Source organism: Oryx dammah, unplaced genomic scaffold, assembly GCF_014754425.2.
Source record: "Oryx dammah isolate SB20612 unplaced genomic scaffold, SCBI_Odam_1.1 HiC_scaffold_24, whole genome shotgun sequence".
Lineage (NCBI taxonomy): Eukaryota > Metazoa > Chordata > Mammalia > Artiodactyla > Bovidae > Oryx > Oryx dammah.
The window spans coordinates 19,620,624-19,648,334 of NW_024070208.1; the positions used below are offsets into that span (position 1 = coordinate 19,620,624).

The 27,711-nt window shown below is 34.5% G+C and overlaps 2 long non-coding RNA genes across 4 annotated transcripts in view; both read right to left on the reverse strand.

Moving 5' to 3' along the window:
- Positions 1-1,742: 1,742 nt before the first annotated feature.
- On the reverse strand, positions 1,743-9,428 carry LOC120883073. The gene is made up of 3 exons (XR_005725652.1): positions 7,012-9,428; positions 4,704-4,770; positions 1,743-4,172 (listed from the first exon to the last, which is right to left on the reverse strand). It is a non-coding gene; the product is annotated as an uncharacterized LOC120883073 (long non-coding RNA).
- A 13,472-nt stretch (positions 9,429-22,900) lies between these two features.
- Positions 22,901-27,711, reverse strand: part of LOC120883074 — a 28,933-nt gene continuing 24,122 nt past the window's right edge. For all 3 annotated transcript variants that reach the window (XR_005725653.1, XR_005725655.1, XR_005725654.1), the window contains 2 exons: positions 27,166-27,228; positions 22,901-24,100 (listed from right to left, as the gene is read on the reverse strand). This is a non-coding gene — a long non-coding RNA (uncharacterized LOC120883074). The remainder of the gene's footprint in view (positions 24,101-27,165; positions 27,229-27,711) is intronic.

A 27,711-nucleotide genomic window follows, 5' to 3' on the forward strand; every position in this document is an offset into this window, starting at 1 on the left:
AAATCCTTATTCTTAATGAACTTACATTCAAGTGAGAAACTGTATCATCATAACAGCAAAAATTAGAAATAAACTCAAAGTTCATCAATAGAGAATGGATAAATTCTGGGCCACAGTGAAATGCTGTGCAGCCTTTAAAATGAATGAGACAGCAATTTATAAACTAAGAAGGAAGGATTGTCAAACATTTATAAGTTGAAAAGCAAGGTGTAAGACAATATATAAAGTGAAAAAATATATTTCTACTTTATGTACAGTATGTAGTTTCCATTTGTAGAAAAATATATTTTATATATATACACACACACATATATATATATATATATTCAGGAATTTTCAGCAAAGATATGGTCACCTGTGGAGAAAGAACTAAGTGAATGCGGTTTAAATGTGGGAGGAAGACTTACTTTTCACCAGACCAGGTAGGTCTTTTTGAAAAAGGGAAGAAAAAGCCATGCCTCAAAGATTATGTGTATGTGCCAGGGTTAGGGGACTGCTTTGGCATGGGATAGCCTATTATCTCATATTGATCCAAATTTTACCCTACCATCTTTCCTGTGAAATCCTTACACTTAGCAAAAGAATTACATTCCAGAAATTTCTAGTAATTATTTATAGATTTGTGTACTAGGCTATAGGGAAGAAAGATCTTTTCAAAAGTCTCCTAGTAGTACCTCAAGAGGTTATGTATAATGGAAAAGAGAAAAATACTTCAAGACTAGTAATGTCAAAGCTAGGAACTGAAAATAATGACCCAAATAAGAAAAAAAAAGCCTTATGAATGAGTGTTGTGTTTTTGGTAGCACTCTTCTCTTTACCACAGAAAAGTCAACTTAGTTGTTTTAGTCTGCCATCTTAGTTTTGGGGATATGTCTGGTCTGGTTTTCTCACTAGCATCATATTCTAGGGTACAATATTTCCATTCTGCTAAGTTTGGGGCAGTGTGTGATTTAACTAGCTGAGTAAAGTTGGCATGGTTATATATGTAACACTGTTTAATTCTCTATAGTGCTTTGCTGAGAAGATCCTTAAAGACTGATAACTGGTTAAAAGAATAGTGAAGCAAAAATACTGTAACTACAGATTGGCAAAGAATAAGATAGGGAATGTTTAAATTGTTATTAATGTGTTCTTAGTCATTAAACTTGTAGAAACTAGCCTGAGATGAGAAATAAAATGTTATTTTTAGTTGAAACTCCAATACTTTGGGAGTAGGCAATGGCACCCCACTCCAGTACTCTTGCTTGGAAAATCCCATGGATGGAGGAGCCTGGTAGGCTGCAGTCCATGGGGTCGCTAAGAGTCAGGCATGACTGAGTGACTTCACTTTCGCTTTTCACTTTCATGCATTGGAGAAGGAAATGGCAACCCACTCCAGTGTTCTTGCCTGGAGAATCCCAGGGACGGCGGAGCCTGGTGGGCTGCCGTCTATGTGGTCACACAGAGTTGGACACGAATGAAGCAACTTAGCAGCAGCAGCAGCAGCCAATACTTTGGCCACCTCATGCGAAGAGCTGACTCATTGGAAAAGACTTTGATGCTGGGAGGGATTGGGGGCAGTAGGAGAAGGGGACGACAGAGAATGAGATGGCTGGATGGCATCACTGACTCGATGGATGTGAGTCTGAGTGAACTCCGGGAGTTGGTGATGGACAGGGAGGCCTGGCATGCTGCGATTCATGGGGTCGCAAAGAATTGGACACGACTAAGCGACTGAACTGAATAGAAACATTACCCATAGAAACATGTAATATACATATATTTAATTAATTCAGTCAGAAAATATTTATTGACATTGTATGCTAAATACTCTTCCAGACACTGAGGATACTGCAAGGAGCAAAATAAGGTCTTCCTTCCTAGAGCTTACTAAAAATACAATTCATAATATTGACGATAGGTTTAAATTAACTTAGGCTTTTAATTAAATAGTTCCTCAAAAGACATGGGCTCACAATCCAGAGGTTTTTAGAATGAGATAAATTATCAAAATTTAAAAATTATATATTATTGACTAGGAAAAGTGTACTTTCAGAGTGGATTGAGTTTCTTATTTTAGTAAATATTTTAAAGATGATATCTGGAGACACGTCTGTCAAAATTATCTCAGTGAGTCTCTTGTCTTCACTCCAACAAAGAGTGGGGTATGATGAGTGAGACATCAACATGCACAAAAGACTGGGTCTTGTTTTAGAAAGGGAGGCAGGCATATGGCTGGAAGCAAACAGGGATGTGTTAGATGAACCACAGACAAATTCAAACTCTTGCCTAATTTAGGGAAAATAGAAGATTTTAACATATTCATATGGGTATCACTTAACTTCTTGACCAAATTGCTCATAAGAAAATTGTAACAAATTATAAGAAAATAATGGCAGAAGTTTGTATTGGTCAACCAAACTGAAAACTCTGGCGATCAAATCACAGACTCGTAATCGTCCATCTCAGATACATAGGGAAGAATCATCACCAAGCATGGTTTGTCCATCTAGTTGGGCTTTCCTTATTCTCCCACTTACCTTTGTTTCATCCTCTTTCTATCACCTAAAGTTTCATTTCTGATAAGGCACTAAGGATTTTAGCTTATTCTTGAATCTCAACAATATAAACTTTTAAGTGGCTGGAAGTTCTTCCTAAAAAGATTTTCTGAAAAGGAGCTCTAGTGTTGAATTTTATTCTTGAATTTAACATACAAGTCATAATTGCAAAGAATTCTGAGTTATGTTAAAGTCAAACGTAATTTGAGCTGCTTCCCTAATAGCTCAGTTGGTAAATAATCCACCTGCAATGCAGGAGACCCTGGTTTGATTCCTGGGTTGGGAAGATCCCTTGGAGAAGGGAAAGGTTACCCACTCTAGTATTTTGGCCTGGAGAATTCTATGGACTGTAAAGTCCATGGCATCGCAAAGAATCGGACATGACTGAGTGACTTTCACTTCAAAATATACTTGAAATCAGGAGTCTGAAGTAATATAAATGGTCAAGGGAAAGCAGTTTGAGAAGTATATGACTTAGGGAATTGTAAGCTGTTTCTAATTTGTCTTGTATGCTGTTTATATCTAACAAATATCAGCTCAGTTATATACATCTTTGTATTGGTTCTCTATCATGAACAACAGAAATGGTCACATTACCAGAGAGAGATCTTGCTGAAAGAGTAAGACTTGCTAAGACTTTTAAATATCCCATATTCTACTGTTATTTTTATTCTGTGTTGGGAAGTTGACCCTGTAACAGCACATTAAGCAATGCAGAAGGCACTAACAGGAAATTTTTAAAAGGAAATTTGGGAAATTTTATTACCTTCCTGGAGCTATTGAACCCATGGGAAACACTAGTGTAACATCAAACTTAGTGTTTTAAGCAAAAGTTTAAGAAGTAAAGAGATGAAAATATGTTACTAAAACTTACTTAATTTCTGGAATATCAACATCATCATAAAGACATAATTGCTCACCAGCTTTGTCCCAGAACTACACTTTTTGAATTGTTAGGTCTTCTATTGGATCTATTAGAGATAAAAAGTTTTGTACAAATTTCACCACAGACTCATCATCTCAAAATTATTAAGCTTGGAAAAATGCCTTAATATTTATCTAAGCAATGAGGTCAATCCAACCCCCCAAATATTTTAATAGATAAAAAGCTAACCCCTTACATGGTGAATGGGAAATGAGTATTAAGCATGGCACACAATAAATAAGCAACAAAATACAGTACAATTAATAGGACTTTACTCCCCAAACTGAAATGTGCCTAAGACTTAATCACAGAGTTTTCTGTACCTTCAGGTTTCACACCAACACCTCAAATCCAGAAATCATAGTTTTAAGGTGGCTTTTTTTTACTCTGACAGTTGAGTAAAACACACCAACTACCAAGTGTTTCTATTTCATGTTACTTTTCTCATTTTACACTCTGGTAAGAATTTGAATACCTTTGGGTTCCCAAGTTGGAAGCCAAACAGGAGAGGTTTATCTTACCCTTCTTGTAAAAACGCCCCAAGAAAGTCTGGTTGCAATGTCTGCAGTTCCATGAGTTCTTTTAAGATGAGGACTGGGATTGTGCTTCATACTGGTCTTTATATTCCCCCACAGTGCCAAACAGTGGAAGTGAATATACAGTGGAGGTGATGAATAGATTCAGGGGATTAGATCCAGTGAACAGAGTCCCTGAAGAACGATGGACAGAGGCTTGTAATATTGTACAGGAGGCAGCTAACAAAAGTCCCATGGGGTTGCAAAGACTCGTACATGACTTGGCAACTGAACAGCAGTGCTAGACATCTAACAGTCTTACTGAACTGAAGTGAAAAATTTGGAACTCTATAGTCTCAGTAAACATCCACTTGGAAAAACAAGAATTACAGTAGATTCAAAGACAAATGATATTTTACATGAAGAGTCTGAATGAGTTGATTCAAGTTAAAGACTACAGAAAGAAACCCATGGTATTTGTCTATGAGAAGTTTATATGGGTAACCACACAAAAATCGAGATGAAAGCACAGATGTATACAGAAATACTAAGTAGTTGAAAGTTATGCAAAATTATACATTTAAAATAGCCAAGCCAAACTAGAATATACCATAGTATGCTAATGAAAGTGTAATGTTACAAGAATGCTTAGTAATTAAATATTAAAGGAACACAAATTCAGAATGAATGTTACATGACTGCAGTCAATATTAAATCTTGACTTACCTCCATAATCTAGAAGTCATGAAAAGAAAGCAGAAGTCATCAGACCTGGCACGTAAGTCAGATGTAACTAGGATGGAAACATAGAAACAAACGTTCCCAGATCTGGATAACTTGACTTGAAGACATAGGTTCACTGAATTTGGATTAATCAAACGGTTCAAAGATTTAGGTAAAAGGGTCTAAAAGATTCTATTATATTCAGAAGACATATTACTGAGTTTTTAAAAGGCTATTTTGGAAGCACAGATTAATACTTTAGGTTTTCTTACATATCATTAAAGTAGAATATATTAGAAATTTAAAATGTAGAGTAATACAGTATTTCTGTCTCATGATGGGCATGTAATTACTAGGGAAACCAATCAAGATACTTTGACTTTCTAAATAGGAATACTATAAAGCAAGAATCCTAGAAAACCAGATTATTACTTTCAATTAATTAAAAAAATTTTTTTGCTTGGTCACTTTTAAAATTTCTGGGTATAATTTAAGCAGTACTGAATCTCTATTTGATTTTTTGGGGCTAATGCTTTTCTTCAGAAGCAAACCCAATTTAGAGTGAAAAAGAGAAAATGTTTTCAACCTCTTAGACAGCTTAATCTCCTCTTAACTGTTTTTCTCCATCAAAAACAAGTATTTAAATAAGGAATCTCAATTATCTAAACCTATTTTGACCATCTTCCAGAATTTCTTGTTACACCTCTTTTGAAATGCCGCAGTTGCTTTCTTGGAAAACTCGTCTTCCTGGTTTTCACATTTCTGTTTATTATTACAATTCTTCAGCCAGAATGCCAGGCCTTTGTGCTGCACTGTTTCTTGAAATTGGAGACCAGCACATTTCCCACAATTTAATTACATGCTTTTCCATTTGAGAAATTAAAGTTATGTGTCAATTTTACAGTTTTAACTGACTGAATTGTTTGGACTTTAAGTTCTCAATTTAGGTGTAACAGTGGGAAAGATTTTGTTTAGTGAATAGAAGCAAAGGGAAGGTTCAAGAATATGAACACATTTTAGTTATTGACTTTCATAACTGATACAAGTGTAGGAATTTTCCTAAAGGCAGAAGCTTGAGATATGACACTCTAAGAAAAAAAAGGTTTGAATTCCATTTTGGAAATGTTTATTTAAGACTACATACCCAAATAATTTTTTTACACTCTTGCCTGGAAAATTCCATGGATGGAGGAGCCTGGTAGACTGCAGTCCATGGGGTCGCTAAGAGTCGGGCACTACTGAGCGACTTCACTTTCACTTTTCACTTTCATGCATTGGAGAAGGAAATGGCCGCCCACTTCAGCGTTCTTGTCTGGAGAATCCCAGAGACAAAGGAGCCTGGTGGGCTGCCGTCTATGGGGTTGCACAGAGTTGGACACGACTGAAGTGACTTAGCAGCAGCAGCAGCAGGTGTTTATGTACTTCTTTTTAAAATAAAGGGATATCTTGTCTTTAATAAAGATCTTTAGTTAGCTTGTCTACCCATATCAGCTTTGAATGGGTAACTGACACTGCCTCTCCAGCCAGACTTTTACATAGAATTCCAGTTCTGTATATTCAGTGACTTTTAATCAAAGCAATTCCAAAAGAATGCCTGGATATCATTTTAAATTCAGTATTACAAAAATGGGACTCAATATCTTTCCTCCTCAAATTAGTTTTTCTTAACTCCCTTCTTTCAGTGATACTATTATTGTCTTCCAGGACAGAAAATGTTACTTTTGACACCCACTTTTATTCAACTCATTATGATGTTGTGCAATTTTTTTCTTTTGAAATATCTTATTCTCATATCTCAGTTTTCATTGTCACTCTTCTGTTCAGGTTTTCTTCACTTCTAGATCACCACAGTAGTCACATGCCCAGTTTTGTTGCCAACAGACTTTCTTAGAATCCTTCTGTTTATAGTATAGCTGCATTTAATTTCCAAAAATTCCATTATTTTATGTTTTTATTATGTTGGTTTCAAGAGGCCATAACATCTCCCTATTCCTTGCTCTATCAAGACTGAAGTCCCCCAATCTGCTTAATATCTAGGTAAAGGCCCAATGACTTAGTTCTAACCTAGTTATCTAAATTCATGTGACCTTTGCCTTGGGTCTTAAGGCAAAGGTCCCAAGTTACTTTTGGGGGAATACTGCATTCTATTTTGGCTTAGGATCTTACCCACAAACCAGAAAAGTCCAGTACTTGACAACTCAAAGCATCTTAATTTACAAGCGTACAGGCCACAAATTACAAAATAAGACATTTTTTTACTGAGTCAGCAGAGACATCTGTCTAATGCCCCTGCAGTTCCCTAGTTACTTACAGTTTTGAACTGAGGAGATCATCACATGTGGCATTTATTGCCTTTTACTAGAACGAGCTGTTGTCTGGCACTTTGCTCTGTATGGACAATGTCTGTTTTCTGCTTCTGGTCTCAGTCCTTTCTCCACATGGTCTAGGTACACAAGATACGATTTTTTTTTTTTTTTTTTTGATGGGGGCAGTGGTGATGTCAAAATAAGTCCCTAGAAAACAGGTCATAAAGCAAATCAGTATAGAGGGGAAACTGCTTCACCATGGGAATCATTATTTAATTGCTGGTTGAACTCCTGACTTCTGGCTAAATATGTCTGGCAAATATGTCAACCTCCCTCAAAGCCAAATCAAACCCAACAGCAACATTAGACTTTTCAAAAAATGTAATTTATATATAGGTTCTGGAAATCAGACAAAAATGTCCTATAGATTTTATATAAAAGCTCTAAGGGTACATAAAAATAAATCCTTATCACATTATAACTTAAATGTCCTAGCAGAAAACAAAAGTTCCATATTTGATCCACAATTTTTCTTTTTGAAAGCTTTTTTCAAGTGACTTGGATAGTCTTTTATAAAATTGTCTAAGAAAGTTTATAAGAAAACCCATTTCAGTCAATAAGGTAGCTCTAGTAAGCAGAGGGATTCAGAAGCATACCATTAACTCTAGTCACTTTAAAGCATTGTAGCAGATGTTCCATAGTTATTTTTGTGATTATAGTAATGATGGCTCTTGGAATTTTTTTTTTCTGAAAAGTATTTTTTAATGTAAGGACTTCTCATTCTACTTGCATCTCCCATCTCCTCAGGGTGTGCATATGTGCTTAGTGGCTCAGTTCTGTGTCCTGCTCTTTTAAGGCTCCATGGACTGTAGCCCGCCAGGCTTCTCTGTCCATGGGATTTTCCAGGCAAGAATACTGGAGTGGGTTGCCATTTTCTTCTCCAGGGGGTCTTCCTGACCCAGGGATCAAACTTGCATCTCATGCATTACAGGAAGATTATTTACTGCTGAGCCACTGGGAGAGCCTCATCTCCTCAGCGAAGTGAAAGCTTGCTCAGTCGTGTCTGACTCTTTGCAACCCCATAGACTAGTTCCTGGAATTCTCCAGGCCAGAATACTGGAGTGGGTAGCTGTTCCCTTCTCTAGGGGATCTTCCCAACCCAGGGATGGAACCCAGGTCTCCTGCATTGCAGGCGGATTCTTTACCAGCTGAGCCACCAGGGAAGTCCATCTCCTCAGAGAGACAACAAATAAAAGCCAATAGTATACAGTTAAATTATACTTTCTTGGAAAGTTTTAGATGATCAGCTAGATCACTAATAGCCTCAAAATTTCATAGGCTTTCCAACTACTCATTCTCCTATGCATAGGTTTCTGCCTTTGATTAAAATTTTAAAAAGAAATTTCTTCAAGGTAGTTACTTAATGCCTCAATGTTAATAGGCAGCATAGAACAGAGGCGCTCTGATATGTGAAACAATTAAAGATGGAGAACTTCTAAATTAGCAGGTAAGAGCCTGGGGCATTTTTATACTTATATAGCTGGTATTCAGCTTTTCCAGAACATATTGTCTCCAAATTACTACTGATTTTCAGCAATCAATTGCCATTTATCAAGCATCTTGCAGAGTATATAATGAAAAGTAAAATAGATGGACCTTCCCATGATCAGATTTCATTCAAATCACTTCTTAGGCATTTTAACTGGGTTAGGATGTTACCTGGGAGAGGTGCCAAATAAACTAATCTGTGCTAATGTGTTAAAAAAAAAAAAAAAGCCTCTGCCCATAAAGAAGGGTGTATTAATTGTTCTAGAGCAGGTATAGGAGCACAAAAGAGAGAAACACTATTTCTGGATGAGGAGGAAAAGTGAACTGGGAAAATTTCATGCAGGGGCTAGATACCCTAAAAATATTTAGATAGCTAAAGATGAGGGAAAGCACATCCTAAGAGTAAATAATTTGAGCTAAGGGTGGATGAAATTAGAGGTTTGGAAAAGGATTAATGTTTTTATTTGGCTTAACAACAGTACTACAGTATTAATTCATAATCATTTCTGTAGTGGTAAGGTCAATCTCAACTGGGCAAAAAGTATCACTGACAGTAGGCTTTAGGCCATGCAACCCCTTCCTCTCAAGATTTCTCACTTGATTTGCTGAGTTAAAGGCCTAGAATGCCCAATGTTTAGCCTAACTTAAGCCTAGGTTTCCTTCTAATATTTCTTAAAACTCATGTTTTATTTTCCTTTAGATCATCACATTTTGATTTTTTCAAGAGACTGCAGGCAATCTGAAAATACTCTCATTTTCTTCAATTAGAAATTAGGGCACATTATGCAGAGGAAAGAAAACAATCTCAAACATGTACACTTATTTCCCTACCATCTCCCCAAGACCAATCTGTTTTAAAACTGTAACTACTCTTCCTTACCTGATCGTGACTTTCTTCATGTTTTCTGCACTAAGTCTCCAATTCTTTCATTCCTTTGAGTTAATCCTATCTATTTTTTCAATAGATAGGATCTTGTTTTCCACATCCTCTAAGAAGTCTTTTCCGTTGTCTAGATCCACATTTTCTTTGAGATTCTACTGCGCACTTCAAGTCCATAAGACACACTTTACATTCCACTCTTCTCTAGTTGTTTCTTGTAAGTCAGTACAATATTACCAGCTAGGAAAAGTTCTTTGTGGACAGTGACCATCTTTTTTAGACTATTGTGAAGTACTGGGAATAGGTCTTTAATAATAAAAGATCATCTCACTTGAAAAATGTAAACAGAAAACTTTTAAGGCATTTTAAGAATTATTTTAATAGCTTTTTGATAGGATGAAATTATATTCACTCTCATTTATAGACTTCACGGAGAAGGCAATGGCAGCCCACTCCAGTACTCTTGCCTGGAAAATCCCATGGACGGAGGAGCCTGGTGGGCTGTAATCCATGGGGTTGCTATGAGTTGGGCACAACTGAATGACTTCATTTTCATTTTTTATTTTCCTGCATTGGAGAAGGAAATGGCAACCCACTCCAGTGTTCTTGCCTGGAGAATCCCAGGGACGGGGGAGCCTGGTGGGCTGCCGTCTATGGGGTCGCACAGAGTTGGACACGACTGAAGCGACTTAACAACAGCAGCAGTGTAGACCTCAAATTATCACCATGTCAGATTTTTACACTATTCAAAATAGATTTGCATATGAATAACTGTCCTGCTCTACTTTGGTAAGGTATATAACATACATAAATATGTTATGTACATAACCATGATCAAAACCAGTCGCCATTCTTGGGATTTCCCTGGTGGTCCAGTGCTTTTGACTCTGCCTCCACTACAGGCGGCACAGGTTCGATCCATGGGTTCCCTGATTGGGGAAATAAGATCCTTCATGCCACACAGCCCAGAGCAAAACAAAACATAGCAGCCATTCTTGATAATCCAATCCCTTCTGATACAATTTCTGGCAATAGGAGAGATTTACAAGTATTAATACTTGGTTGTGGCCTTGCTTGCCCACCAACAGATTATAACTGAAAGGTTTGAAATTTGAATCCTTTAGACTGTACACATTTCAAGTGTGTTGTCAAATTATGAATACAATATCATTTTGTTCAGTTTGAAATAAAGTGAAATTTTGCTTAAAGGAAACTGGAATTCTTCAAATTGAATCCACCTGTATTTGTCTCTTGCACTCTACTTCAAGAAAAAAGTAAACTTTAAGAAAAATTATAACCAAACACCCTTTGGACATTATGGCTTAAAACACATTAAATACTACTCTTGAAAGTTCTATACCTATTATAGTATTTTATATGACTTGATCCTCACATAAAATTTAACATTTAGCATATTGCTTAAGACAAAATATGCTGAAATTCTGTAATTTTTATTACTGCTTTACAAAATATTCAAACAAGGTTTAAGGTCATTGTAAACTCCAGTTGACTATCCAATACTTCATATTGTCCCATTAATTCAATTAAATGCTTTATCTGATCAACATTAAAATTTTTTCTTATTTTTCAAAAATAAGAATGAGTGTATGCCTCTCCTTCTCCAAGTTTCCATGGAGCTGTTTTTCTTTCTGTTGGCTATGTTTCATATAGTCAAGGTTACAATCTGACAAAAGTGTGGGAAAAAAAATCTAAAATTTTTTCTAGAATGGAAAAGGTAAATATGTAATATCCAAAATTCTAAGGTGATAACTGAGGTTTCCACCTAAGTCTGCAAGATTAATGAGTAACATGTCAATATACAGAATTATTTATAAAATAAATACATTGTAGACTGACTCTGTCCTAGGATTATAAAAATTTAGGACAAGACAGACCTTTTACTTACAATTTACAGTGAGACTTGAAGACAGCAATTTACTTAAGGTCACACAACTTTTAAGCCAAGCCAATTTTTAAGTATTTGAATATGACCACATTTAACTTCTCTAGGATAGGACAGTTTAAGCTGTTTACACTGTCATTCCCCTGGCAAAATAACCAAAGCGGTACTAAACACTTCTTTAGGACAACATTCACAAATAGGAACTTTATTATACTAAATTATAAATTTTCATTTCATGATCTTCTAAATCAGTGGGAAAACTTATGTTTCTCCTACATGCTTAATTGTTATCTAAATCAAATTCATTTTGATGACACTGAAGAGACTAGTATCAGAGGCAAATGACTCTGAACAAAATAACTTGTTGAATGAATAAATAACTGTACATACATTACCGAATGAGATTCAAGTGATGGAAGTTTCATTGAGACTTAAAAATGAGGACAAAATAAGAAAAAATAACTTACAGATTCTCATGTCTAGAATCATCAAATTAATCTAATGGACATTTTCACTCCTAATTTATTTTCTTTTTGGAGGAACTGGTTCTTTATTTCAAAGAGACATTTATCAATTTTCAGTATTAAAACAGTTACACTATTGGTTTTTTTTTTCTCCCAGTTGGTCCCCAAAGAGACCACACCAAAGGAGAGAACATTTTAAGCCAATTAAGCTGCAGGATGCACACCTAGCAGACCTCATTAAAACCTCATCAAAAAAGGGGGATTGGGTAGGGAAAGAAACTTGAAAAGATCAGCACACTGCTAGCCCAGACTGTAGAGAGCTCTCACAGGCAGAGGGGTGACCAGTGTGCCTCAACCCCAAAGAAGTAAAGTTCCAAAATAATAGAAAAAATTTTAAGTTTTGTACATACGCTTTTCAAGATTTCTCCAGCACTAACCGATACAAAGCACAATGAGATGGCACTTTTAGACACAGCAGCTTCAGATGCAGAAAAGGGTGATGAGATGAGTTTCATATGGCTAAATCAGTGGCAAAACATAATTTTCTTTCCTTTCTTTCAAGGAGGCAGAAGAGCAAATAAGTGGTCACTTCAACATAAGGGGCACATGATCCATTCTGTGAGCAGTTGGGAACAGGGTAGAGCTGGGACAAGGATTTGGTCTCAGAGGTTTCACCATCTTAATTGTTTGGTCATCCTAATTTATTTCTTGATTTTCTACATTATTCTTAATTCTTATAGGAATCCTAATCCTGAATTATTTCTTTTTAGAAAGACCTATAAACGCATGTACACCTGTGGTGGATTCATGTCAATCTATGCCAAAACCAATACAGAATTGTAAAGTAAAAATTAAAAATAAATAAATAAATAAATTAAAAAAAAAAAGAAAGACCTATATTATTGCAATTTCTTTTCCTTAGGAGCCAGTAACAGAACCAAACACATAGTCTAAAAAGATTTACTCTAGAAAAATTTTGTTTCTAGAAGTTTCATATTTTCAACTATGAGAAATTAAATACAAAACTACTGAATATTAAAAGTAAACATTTCAAAAACAGAGGTTGTAAAGTTGTAAGACTATCGATAACAGATTTCTAAAAATTCTGACTTACCACCATGTTAAATAAATCAGACTGATTCAATATTAACTTAAATGTTTATGGGAAATCTACTCCATGTCAGGTATGTTTTCAGTTTAAAGTTCTTATATGCATAAGGAAATTGTTACTTGAAATACATCAGATATCACAAATAATAAAATTACACATTTCTACACATGAACTGCAAACTACAAAAATTTAAGTAGCAGTTTCATATAAAAAAGTTATCATACTAAGACAGGAAATGAAACAAGATGAAAAGTAAACTTTGCCAAAATAAGGAATTTTCATACTAGATTGAAGACAAGGTTATAGGCTGATTTCATCATTCCCATGCTTCCTTTCGCAGGTCTCTGGATAAATTCCATTGAGCAATTATCTATTTAAAGGTAACTGTTGCCATGTGTTGTATTTAGAATCTTGATGTCAAAATTCTAAACTAATGCAACAGTATCTTAGGTTTTTTCCTTATTTAAAAATGAGGGTATTATTGGCAGTGAGCAATTAATTTTAGAAAACATCTTAAAAATAAAATCAATCTCAGAGTGCAGACCTATCAGGAATATTATCAATGAACAGGTCTGTTAATTATAAAACACCCAAATATTTGGTAGGTCATGCCTAGTTTGGAAGGCATTTTAACTATGAAGAGCAAGAGAGACCATCATGCGAAATCAATCTGAGAGCAAGCAGAGTATTATAAGGCTAGAACTACAGTTAATTTGGGAATATATTTAGGTCCTCCAAAAGTAAGTAGAGTCCAGAAGTCAGATGATTTCCCAATTCAGGGTCAACCAGCTGAATGCCATGAATTTAGGCAGGCAGCATTTAGAGGCTGGGTACTGTGTGTTCAGGAAGCTGGTTAGAGTCGGAGATCAGCAAGAAAAGAACACGAAGACAGTGCTAGGAAAAAAGGTCACACCCTATGACCTCAGTGGCAAAGATGAAAGTGAAAACTGTTTCTTGATGAGAAACAGAGACAGTCATAAATAGTTGTTCTGGCTGAATTCTTACATACAAGCTAATATAATTTCATTGGTCTAAGCAAGGTTGATTTGGATTTGGCTGTCTTAAGCAATGGAGTGTAGGGTCAGTCAGGTGAGTGATAAACTGGGGAAAATAGCCATCAAATAATTTTAATACTTTTAAAATTACTTAGTATTTTATAAAACCCCAAATCTTGAGATGGAAACAGAGCTAACTGGAATTCTTGACCTCCATAATGCTTTCTTGTAACATTTCAGGAAAAACATCTCAGAAGCCACTTCAACCTACCAGTTTTCCTAAGACTTACATCAGGTATACTGTCAAAGTTTGTCTGTTACCTAGAAGATAAAACATGCTCTGTGAAATTATTTATGCCTTAACTAATGCATCATCTCAGTAATAGATAAAGAGCCTTCACAGACTTACTTTATGTATAAAATATAAAACTTGCTATTAGCTGGGAAGAACTATTTCATGTTTCTCATTTCTCTTTCCCTGTGATCCTTCAATGAAACTGTGATACTGTTGATCTGGAAATAGATTTGATCTAATTGATCTTAGAAGAATTCTACTGAAAGGATCTAACTTCTGGCTATCTAACAAGTCAGTTGTTTTGAGTAGTCATCCTAATATTGGTATCAATGCATTCAACAATCATGAAGGGAATTAACCTGATAGAATGCACCATGAGATTATGGGCTCACCAAATGGGCTAAGACAGTCTGGGCTCAAGCCTATTAGGCTTACAGGATAATCATAGAGAAATAAGGAAAATAATCACAATATGATGTAACATAAGCAATAATGAAATGACTATAGGGATGACAACAGAAAAGGGAGTTGTTAATTTTGTGTGTGTGTATGTGAGGAGGGTGGGAGGAGGTTGCCCTTCTGAGACAATACCCCCGAGTATTTCTGAAGGCTCAGTGAGAACCTGCGATCCTGCCTAGAATTGCTCTATAGGACAGAATGAAGTTAATGATGATAAAGCCGGCCAGAAGCCCTTTAAATTGACATGAAATACAAAGAAAATGGTATGTTTCACAGCTTAGGGTAATCTGCAAAATAAGTTTACAATTTAAATGTATAATTTTTCTGCAGCCTTCTAGTTACAAAAGTTCTACTTTCTCTTAGATTTTGACTAGCTTCTAAAGAGACACATGAAAGAAAAAAAAAAAATAAAGAGACACATGAAGTGAGATAACAATGCTGTTTGATGCTAGGATGCCTTAAAAGCAGTACAACCAAATATGACCTATAGACTTGTAGACTTGCTCTGCAGTTAGGTGCTAGGGCAGTTTTCTCAGGGGTGGACACTGCTACTAAGGGCTGACACACATAAACACTCAGGACCAGGGTTACCAGAACACCATTCTCAGAGCATGTCTCCTTGCAGTGATAGTAGCAGCATCATGGAGTACCTCAGAAGTTAATTTGTGCTTAGTATAGTACTTCCACATACAGATCTATCAACATTCTTTGGAAAGTGTAACTATCATTTTGAGCCTTTGAGGGCTTAATTTCCACTTTGTCTCCTCTAACTCTTGTTAACTATAAGACAGAGGTTGTAGCTCATTAAGTATGAGCTCTGCAATCAAACTGAGCTTCAATTCTGACTCCCCTTTTACTAGTTATGTGACAGTAGGCAATCTATTCGGAGAAGGCAATGGCGCCCCACTCCAGTACTCTTGCCTGGCAAATCCCATGGACAGAGGAGCCTGGTAGGCTGCAGTCCACGGGGTCACTAGGAGTTGGACATGACTGAGCGACTTCACTTTCACTTTGATGCACTGGAGAAGGAAATGGCAACCCACTCCAGTGTTCTTGCCTGGAAAATCCCAGGGACGGTAGAGCCTGGTGGGCTACCGTCTCTGTGGTCACAGAGTCGGACACAACTGAAGTGACTTAGCAGCAGCAGCAGCAGGCAATCTATTTCCCTGTGACTCAGTTTCCTTACAACATGGGAGTAACAATGTGTCTCCTCCATTAGGTGATTTATGAGAATCGAAAGGATTTTTAAATGTAAGTTTCTGGCAAAGGATAAAAGCAATGTGTCAGCAGTAACTTGTCACTATTAGCACCTAAAGCTTGAGTGGTTTCCATATGCAGTTAAAAAGAAATCATATCCACAACCCAAGAGGTAGATATTGCAATGTTCTGATTTGATTTGGATTACTTTTACTAAAATGACCATTCAAAATAAAAATTTACTGGCCTATTTCCCAGAGGGACAATAAACATTAAGAAGTGTGCAAGGGCTGATGTTCCTTACTGTATTAACTATGAAGAATCTTTATAAATTTGGAAGAGAACCATAGTAGTCTGAGAGCTAACTGAATTGTAAAAACTAAGAAGCCAGCATTAAAAGATGTAGAAATCATCTCAGCCAATTCATAGCACTATTTACTCAAGCCTCAACTATGATGTGAGCTCCAAAGACTAGCAAATATATTACAGAATTGTTTCCTGTATGTTTGATGACAGATGACAACTCAATCCAGTGCCAATTTCAGAGTGAGACTGATCTTCCTAGGAACACTCCACTTAATAACTGAGCACCTACTATGTGTCTGTCAAGGTAATAAAATCTCCAGTTGAAGCTACATATATAGAATTCCAAAAGCAGTGATTCTAAGCCCAAGTTATGGCTCTGCAGTCTTATGAAAAATCCAAGCACCCTAGAAAATAAACATCAAGGAACGTCCCACTGACACTATGACTTAACTGCCTTCTCAAAACTGTGATTAAGAATTTCTCTAGAGTTCGCCCCTTCTTGTTTATCCGTCTTCAACTTTATTCTCCTTTGAGGTTTTAAGAGGAAAATGGAAACTTAATGATCCAGTTCTATACTGGATTTATTCAACAGCCTTGATAAAGTAATCCTTCTTGAAAACAAATGCTAACTTGTAAGTTTTTAGTATTTAAAATTTATGTTCCAACTTTACTAGCTCATTGTTAACATTTTCAGTTTTAAGACAAGTGACACATTTCTCTAAACCTTGATCTTCAACTTTTCTTATATACTCAGTTCTTTTAAAATAATGGTTTTCAGTAAAACCTGTCCTAAAAGGAATCCAGAAATTTCCCTAGTGTCCTTTAGTCAAAGATAGCACATGTGCTCTTAAAGGCAAGTTTGTTCAAGCTGATGTACTGATTTTCTTCATCTCAAATGTTATGTTTAAATCTTACTCCTCCCTCCAATTTCATCCCTCTTGGGGTCTCTGGTAAAGCAGTCCATTTCTATAATGTACACTTCAACAGTCGGTAGAAATCCCTTGAGTTTACATTTGCACCCCCTGAAACTCCATCTCCTCAGTTTTGCCCTTCTGTATTTTGCAATACAGAATAAAAAGGTCTCAATATTGTTCTTTTTCAAGCAAGCTTCTCAATACCTTCAAGAACCCCTTAGGACATTTGCCATCTCCTATTTTTTCAGCTCTCTGAAAGCCCTCTAATTGGTTCACATCCATAATCTGCATGAGGCCTACACAAGCCACACTCACCAGGACTTTCAATCAACAGTGGTTTGGGGGAGTGTTTATTAGCATATAGCAATAAATTATACGCCTAAATGAAGAATTTTCATGCTAGTTCTGAAACTTGTTGGACCTTTGCCTAAATTCCAAATCATCTAATTTGGTTACCCCCAAAAAGCATTTGCAATTCCCTTTATTACTGTCTTAAAGGAATTTAATATCTTAAGTAAACTCATCACTAATGTTTTCTGAAGAGTATAACTATGTGGAAATTTAGTCATCAATTTTTAAAAATCCAAATTCCTTGACTTTTATAACTAAATACACCTAGAGTTATATAATATATATATACTTTTAAAGTTATATTTTAAAAAATGGTCTGAGGGCTTATGATGAACTTCAGCATTTTTGGGTGCTTTCCCTTTTTTCAAGGATACAATGGCCAACTAAAATGGTGACAAAACTAGCGAAAGAGCGTCTAACTTGGCACCTGCACCATAGGCGAGTTCTGGTGACAAACACCCCTCCTCTCAGATTTTAAACTCCCAAGTTTAATTGATTAGCTAAATTGTCGTATTCTAAATCTAAACTACTTTTTAGAGTTTTAAATTTTAAAATACTGAAATGTGAGAAAAACAGATTGAGACTTTTGCTCTCTAAACGGGCTGCTTTAACAGGGCATACATTATGAATTTATACCATGTGTCATGCTTACATTCTGATAACCATAGTCATGTTTCAACCCAAATTTCTTAGTAAATGTTTTTTGAATATCGAATGTGGATCCCACAATTTTTGAACACTGGCTCAGCTTTTTGATGTTTGATTTAATTATTGGGGTACAAACAGAGCACAGGATTTAATTACTATACTAGTTTTTGACTTTCTTGAGCAAATCTTGAAGAGTACATTTTCAGTAATTATTTCTCTCTCCCAATTAAAATCCTTCAACGACCTCCCCTGTCTCAGAAAGGCTCTCAAACAATGGAAAGGTATTGGAGATGACAGGCAGGTGTGGAAGAGGCGGCCAGATGGCAAACAAGATGCATTTTCTCCTCAAATATCTTGAGGAAGTTCAAAAACTTTAAGACAGATGATATAATTAGTGGTTTTTACCTATATAGTTCTCTCTTGATCAACAAGGGGGTTAGGGAAGCTGACCCACCTTGTAGCTGAAAATCCATGTAAAACTTTACATGCTCGTGTGCTAAGCCACTTGTCGTGTCCGACTCTTTGCAACCCCATGGACTGTAGCCCACCAAGCTCCTCTCTCTGTACATGGGTTTTTCCAGGCAAGAATACTGGAGTGTTGCCATGCCCTTCTCCAGGGGATCTTCCTGACCCAAGGACGAAATCCACATCTCTCACGTCTCCTGCACTGGCAGACAGGTTCTTTACCACCAGTGTCCCCTGTGTAACTTTAGTCGGCCTCTACACCCACGGTTCTGCATCCTCAGATTCAATCAACTGTAGATTGTGTAATACCGTAGCATGTATTTATTGAGAAAAATAAAGACTCCCACAGTTCAAACCCACATTGTTTGGGGTCAAATGTATTTTAGATAAACGTCGAGGAAAAACTTTGTGAGCCAGCAGCATGTCTCGTCTCTCTTCTAGAGGGTGATATTTTTTCCAGCTCCTGGCATAGGTACAGATTAGGAAATAAATTTGCTAATCCAACTATACATTTAGAAGGAAATAACATACTGTTAATAATAGTAATTCTCATTGGATGATAAAAATATAATTTTTAAACAGAATTTTTTTGCCTTTTTCGATGTTTCTATGCCTATACATTAGTTCTATGGTGGGAAAAAATTAAAAACTTTTAAAAAGACAAAATCCTTTTAAGATCAGAAAGTCAGTTTTGCTGTGCTATTAAATCTCTATAAACCAGATTTTTCTTTAGTTTATTAATACAGTTCCAAAATTAAAATCCACAGCCACGCCTTTTCTTATACTTACCTTTTTAGGTTTGGGGGGCTGGAAGATGGGAGAAATGACAGCAAAGCTTTTCAACAAAGAATTCAAGAAGTGACTCTTGAATTCCTTCTCAACCCTCCTTTAAGAAACAGAGTAGACTGCTTCCCCAAGGCGGATTTTAAACTTATTTGATTTTTGAAATTACCTGTTTAGTTCCCAAAATAGTTAATTCTTGATTATCACTTCTCAAGTTCCTGAACCCATAAGAACTTGGGTTTTCCATTTATGGACTTCCAAAGGAGGTGATTAAGTGGTAAGGCTGCTTCAAGTATTTTGATTTTTCAAGGATCTTTTCCCAACCACCCCCCAAATCATACATTTATTTATAATATAAAAAAATAAGATTTACTTCACACCATAGGACACCAGTAGTAACATTTTAGCATATGTATTCTAATGATTCATACTATGTGGTAATGTTTTTCACATAACCAGGAATTTTCTAGCTCATATAAATAATACTCATTACAATTATTTTAAATAGCTGCACAGTATTCCACTCAGCATGTTAATCAGTTTATTACTGGACACTTTAAAACCTCTTCCAATCCTCTAATATAAACAATACTATAATAAACACATGGATTACTTCTTAAATGGCTCTATTTGTCAACAGCACTTACTTGAAATAGAGAATCCATACTTTTAAGAATTCTTTAATTCTTTTAGTGTGCTAAAATCCTAGAAATATGACTAGTCCACACTCTATGTGGTATATATATTTTCACATAACTGAGAAAAAAATCAGCTGTATCATTTGTCAACATAAAATTAATATTTGTACTTTGGGTGTTCTGAAATTCTGGATGTTTTAGTCTACCTGCTTTTTGTTTTGTTTCTTAAGTTTAAATTTTTTTCATTTTGTTTCTTAAGTTTAAATATTTTTCTTAATGTTGTCAATATTTATAAAAGGTAAATATACATGAATAAATGAGGTGAAATTAATGATAGAAATGCTGTATTTCTTTGTTAAGTGAGAGAAAAAGGTTAAGAGCTACAGGGATAAATTTTTTGTAACATGGGAAGGAGGGATAAGACCAAACTATTAAACTCATGGAACATTCAGCATAGTGCATTTAAAAACTATACAGGAATAAATTGGGGAAGAATTGGGGTGGTGAAACGGCATAAATAAGGGCACTGAAATTAGACAGAAAAACAGATGGAGCAGGACTAGTTTGCTTGAAAAAACTGGAAAAACCTCAAGAAGGTTAGGGCAAGATCATGAGGTACAGTAAGTCTGAATTTTATCCTATATGCAAAAGCAGTGCATTAGGAAGATTAAATTAGTGGGACATACCATAAGGGATGAACACTTTCAGGCAAGTGTTCTTAGCTAAAATGGTAACATAGTTGGAATAAGTGAGAAAAATGGTGGCAATTACTAGAATGGAGGAATCAGACAATTTTGGTTCGTTTGAGTAAATTACAAATGTGTCATTTACTCATTTAGCTAGCTTTGACTAGGCTAAACTGAGCAAGTAAAAACAATTTCAGAGCCATCAAAACACAATTCATAAAAACCTGATCACACATATACCTATTAACCATCCATTTAAATATTACGTTCTAAATGGTCTCAGATGCACGTTCTGAGTCAGATCTAAAAAAAAATACTCTTATCTACAAAGGTCAAATAGGCTGAGGCTCACACAACTCTCAAGGTAGTTTTAAAGAAGGAAGGAAAATTAAATCTGTATGTTAAGCCAAGAGCTTAAATAGCCGTAAAATCTGGCTCCTAGAAACTTTAATTTATGAGCTATTATTCTCTCTTGTATATTTGATCATAGCCATCCAAACTTTCTTGCTGCTATTTTTGGTAAACACCAAAAATGTTTCAGCCTCAAGGTCTCTGTAGGTGTTATTTCATCTGCTCGAAAGGCTCTTCTCCCAGAAACCTAGTGGTTTGCTCCTTTAGTTTTTAGGTCTTCATTCAAATGTTATCTTTGTGAGGAATTTTCTGACCACACTACTGAAAAACACATCTGCCTGCCTGCGTTCCAAACCCGTTTAACCCATTCCTCCCACTTCCTTTGCTTTATTTTTCTTCATAGAACTTACCACCACCTGACATACCACATATTAGCACCTATCCATTTTTTGTGTATTCTACTACCCATGCCTTACTCCCAAAATTGTAAGCTCTATGAGGGCTGGAATTTATCTGCTTTGTTCAGTGCTGATCCTCAGTGCCTGTAATAAAATTTGTAGTCCTCTCTACATAAATGATTCAAATCTATTTAATGCTCTTTGTTAAACATAAGACAGAAAAGACATTTATGGAAACATAATATAAAAATCTGCATAGACTATGAAAATGTACAAATTATCTTAAGAAATGATGTACCTACACTTTCTTTAGTTCTAACTATGGGGCAATGCTTTGTTGTTTCACACTAAATTGGCATTTAAGTGATCACATGAAAACTTAAAAAAAAAAAATTATCCTATAGTTTACTAGCATATGTATTAAAGTCCAAAGGAAAAAAAAAGTTCTAGTGGTGCTGTAAGAATTAATATCCCTGAAAATGTTACTTTCATAAATATAAGCATTTCTAAAGATTATAAAATAGTGAGATATGGAAATAAGAAAACTTCGGAGTGACTTAAAAATTTCTACCACTTCCTAAAGATTAATTAATGCTAAGTGGTTAAATTATAAAATGATATACAGAATAACTTTAATAACAAGTTAATTAAATTGAAGAACATTTAGTATAAAGGTGGCTTACATTTTTTTCTCAGAATAATTTCTCAAAATCTAACCCTATAGCATAAACAAGATTCTCTAGGCAGTTTACATTTTTGCAAAACATGAATGTAATCATAAGAATATAGTAATATAATTCTTAATAAGTAATATATTCTTATAATAGGAATATAGTAAGTATCAGATTATTGAAGTTAAACAGAATTAAGGGGAACCTGTACTCATCAGTATGCTAATATAAATGTATTATTCATGTATTTTTATATGAATCCCATGTATTAATAATCAAGAAACAGACCCATATAGAAGTTATAAATGTTGAATTTAGTTTCAGTATAATACATAAAAAAAACATAAAAACTAAAAAAAAAAAAAAAAAAAAAACCTCATCAACTAATTTATCACACTGCACAGTAATTTTAACATAGCAAGTTTAAACTTATTTATTTTGCCAACATTTTTTTCACTGCAAATAGCCTAAAAAAAAAAAAAAAAGATATCAGAAATCTCTGGGATACATTTTATAAATAAGCAAGGTAAGAACATAAATTCTTAAATTCTACTGGAGAAATTAATTCTCCATTAAAGGGGCTCACACAAAAATAAGAAATCCCTGATAAGAGGTAAGAAAAAAAATTTTAGCTGGAAATGTACTGATGATGGTCTTCCAGACAGGCAAGTGTTTGGGTTGGCCAAAAAAGTTCCTTCGGTTTCAAAGTAAAATGACACATCTTTCATTTCTCCAAGAACTTTACTCAACAATGTATTCCTCATTTTGTTCCACTACCTTCTGCCATTTTTCAGGCAACTTCATAATTTCATCTTCCCCAATTTTTTAAAAATCTTTTTCAGCAAAGATCTGTTCCAGGTGTCTTTCATAGCCTTTCAGGGAACTGAAATTTTATTAAGAGAATTTTGTAAAAACCTTAAATGGAAAACAAAAAGGTGCAATGTCTGGTGAATACAGCAGATAAATCAAAACCTTCCAGCCAAACTGCAACAGTTTTTGCCTGGTCATGAAAGAAACATGCAGTCTTGCAGTATCCTGATGAAAAATTACACATTTTCTGTTGACTAATTCTGGACATTTTTCGTTGAGTGCTGCTTTCAGTTGGTTTAACTAGCAACAGTACTTGGAATTAATTGTTTGGTTTTTTGGAAGGAGCTCATAATAGAGGACTCCCATCCAATCCCACCATATACACATCACCTCTGGATGAAGACTGGCCTTTGGTGTGGTTGGTGATGGTTCATTTCACTTGTCCCATGATCTCTTACATTGCACATTATTGTACAGTATCCACTTTTTAATTACTCATCACAATTTGTTTTAAAAATAAACAGTTTTCATTATGTTTCAGTAGAGAATTGCACATGTCGAAATATGGTCAAGCAGTTTTTTCTCTCAACTTACGTGGAATTCAAACATCAAAACGATTAACATAACCAAGCTGGTGCTAATGATTTTCAACGCTTGATTTGGATATTTTCAGGATGTTCGCTATCTCCTGCGTGGTATAACACTGACTGTTCTCAATTTGATCACTATCAACTTCAACTGGTCTACCTGAATGTGGAGTATCATCCAGTGAGAAAATCTACAGCATGACAACTTCACAAACTTTTAACACATTCAATCAGTCTTAGCACTTTCTCCACGCAGTGTACAAATCTTTGTTTCTCAGTTGCATTTTTACCTTTTTTGAAATAAGCATAACATGCTGAAAATGTTGTTTTCTTCCATCTTCAATATTAAAATAGCTACACAAAAATTTGCCAATTTTGATTAAGTTTCTTTTCAAATGCACTCTGATGTGACAATTGTATACAATACAATCTAGGGAAGTTATTTCAAATGAAGGTTGGAAAAAACCGAACGAACTTTCTGGCCAACCCAATAAATGGTCTAAGTATTACTTACTAGAGCCAAATCTAATCTCAAAAGATTAGGATACTAATTTTTCTCCTTTTTGCTAATACTCAATGAGAAACAACACTTAGCATAAAACTTTTTCCATGAATAAGGGCTAGTAATATCCACCTGCAAAAGGAAAAAAAAAAAAAGATTTAGAATGTCGACTTCTAATACAAACGCTTAGAGGTCAAAGTTTATCAAAGTATAATCCTGCTAATCCAGTTATGATTAACCAAGGATACCACTGATGATACTTGGTGGCTTAAAAACACTTCTAACTCTCTAACAATTAAAAGGACACATGACTAATTGAAGAAAATCTTTACTGTTAAATATGATATTTAGTCTATGATCAAATTTTCAATTCTATGTTACATATACGTGATCTTAAGATACCTGAATTTGAACACAGTATGTGAAATGAATTGTTCACCTACTAAAATATCCCTCTAGCTATCTCCTGAATACTTGCCTGTAGTCCTCTGAGTTAGCACCAAACTCAATCCATACTCCAAGTTAACAGATTTAAGATGCTCAATACTGGAATTATTTGGCATCAACTTAAACTTGAATGAAAAAGATTAGACTTTTTTCCCAAAGAAGACAGAAAAAATGAAATCTTAATACACACCCATATATAACCATTTCTTCTCTGCAAAATAAATGGCCATATTAAGACTAACATGAAAGGATATAACTTTCATTTTACCATTTGCTCTTTGTATTTCAAAATTACACAAAGATAGAAGTATATTAACCCTTATAAATAACACTTTAAGTCCTGCTGAGTTACCTAAATGAGTGTTTCATTAGGTATCGACAGGCTATTTCCTGTTCTCTATTAAGAGACTGGAAAGGAGCTGCATACTGTTATAATAAATTTCAATGCAACAGTTTTTTTATACTTTCTTTCTCTTCCAATATTTCAATTTTTTCTTTAATCCATTCTCAGGATTCAAGTTTTTATTTAGCGCCAAATGATCCTTTTTCACATCTTGAGCACCTAGATATAAAGGTTTACTTAGTAAAAGTAAAACGCGTTTAGAAGGCAGATTAGACAAAATACAATTTTCTGAAATCTGACTTCAAAATCAAAATAGAAATAGAAATCTAATTCCGAGGTTGTTCTGTAAAATACTGGAGAAACTCTGCAACTCATTCAGTAAATATTTCTAAGTATCTACATATTAGTTCCTGAAATATTTTTAATGGAATCAAAAATTATAAATTTGTAACAGTCTTTCATGAAATGGCTGAAATGAAATAAGGGAAACAGGTTAAAAGCTTGATAAATGATTTTTAAAAGCCCTAAGGCAGTATTACTTCCTCGTAAAAGCTGGCATTTGATTCTAGCCAATATAGTGTATTACTTCTTTATTCTGGGGTAAAATTTTGCTGAGAAAAAGTGAGAATCTTCTTAAAAATGAGAACTCTCTTATAGTAAGTAATTTTCTTTACCTTGAAATTATAATTTAAACAGAAGATGCTCAAACACAACTCCTTGAGTTACATCTGAAATACTTTAAGGGTTTCCAAAATAGACAATGAAAATTGAAATGATTTTCTAAGAACTGCTTGTATTTTATAGATTTTCTGCTGGGTTACAATTTAAAGGAGTGAGATATTTCTTGTAGAAAATAAGACCAGGAGTATGGTACACTACACAAACACACTCTTATCCTGAACATCAATTTTTAGTTTAATGACTTATTAAACAAATAAGGAACAGAAGGTAAAGAAAACATTTTCCTTCAAATTTTAATTAAAATTTTGATTGTTTGCATCTATAAAATTAGTAACTATAATAATTTTTGTAGGTCTTATGCTAAAGTTAAATACTAGATATTAAAAAGACCAAACAAGGCCTTCATGTTTTTTATTTTACTTACAAACAAGAATCTGTGGCTAAGGATAAACAAAATTTTTTAGTAAAAACAAGAAAAAACCAATATGACAGTATAAAGTCAGAAGACACAGGTTTAATATCTTTATCTGCAAGTGTAGCAAGTTACTTGAGTTTTCATTTCTTGAGCTATCCAACAAATATACTAGTCATTTGTAAGGTCTTTCCTACCTTTAAAGTTATGAGTAAGTGCATCTTTGAAACACAGGATTTCAGGAATTTAGTTCACATATTTTGATACTTTCCTCTTTCCCTTATAACAAAATATTTAGAAATATTACTAAAAATTATCCTCTAAGTTCTGTTCAAAATGTATATTTTACAACATATATTTCTCTGTGAGATAAGCAAATGTCTTAATTTCACTTAAGTAGAGAAAGGGAAAAGTATTATTTTTGTTCTGAAGTAATAATTGAATATTTAAACTGAATATAAATATAATTAAAATAAATTTATTGGATGCTGTATGAGCTTCCAATAAATTCTTGATGAAGCATTCAACACAATTATTAAATTACAATACACAATTTTAATACACATCTAAAAGTTAGTACTAACTTATTTTTATTCAATCATATGAAAATAAGACTATAATACTGAAAATTAATTATCAATAAAGCTGAAAATACATTGGTAATATTAATATACACTGAAATATGACTGTAGAGTATGGCCAACCTTACTTCAGCAGCACAGTTAATACTGGAGATAATTTTAGAATCTTAACTCCAATATTTACGTGCTGCTAAGGCACTGCTGACATTGCTATCATAAAAGCTATGAATAAAAAGAAATATATTTTCTTCAGAAGATCAGATCCTTGTATTTTTGAGGCAGCACAATATGGCCTGCACCTTTTCAAAATCCACAAACCATTATGTGCTGCTACTTTACTCCAAGGTTTTGTTTTTTTTAAACACATGAGCACCTAAAGATACGAAAAAATTTTTCTTTCAGAAAAAGAGGATAAATACATTTAAAAAGCCATGTCTAAAGATTCTAACATTAACATAGCAGATATAAGTAGTTATTTCTTGGATGCTTTTGAGCAGCATAATAAAACTTATTCCTACACTGAATATTTAAGGAAAGTCTAATACGTGCAAAGCACATTGCTGTAAGTTAGGAACACAAAGATGTATAATATGAGAACTAGAAAATCATTTTTTTTGTGTCAACTTACTAAGTCAATACAGTTAAATAGTCAAATTTTTGAATGCATTAAAATATATGAAATTATATTTTTCTTTTACAAACAAAAAGCGAATTTGTAAAATTTGGTCTTTACCTTTGTAAAAGCATTATTTACAAACAGCATTTAACTCCTTGCAGTACACCTCTCAAACGACATCTTCATCAAGTAGGTAAGATTTCATGTCAAAGGAAAAATAAGAAATGACACACAAGAGCTAAGCTTCATTAAACTTAAGCTAGTCAAATGCAAAATATACTTTTAAAGAGAAAAAAGGAGATCATGTGAAATATTTTAATAATACAGTAAAAATATACAGGAGGCCTAAAACTAGCTTTCTTTTAATTTGTTTAAAAAAAAACAAATATTATTTTACCTTGAATATTTATCTATTAGCTATTTTGTTAAGAGTTGAATAACACTTTACATAGGAAATACCTTTAATAAATGAAGTCTTGGGAAAACGAGTTCATTTTGTATCCAGAGATGAGAAATAAAACAGGAAACCTGTGGTTGTTGATTTTCCTATTCTCTGGTTCTCCACTCTTCACCAGATAAGGAAGTATACTCCTGAACAGTTTCCACATACATATGAAATTACTTCTCTCAAAAAAAAGATACCAGAAAACTACCACCACTCTA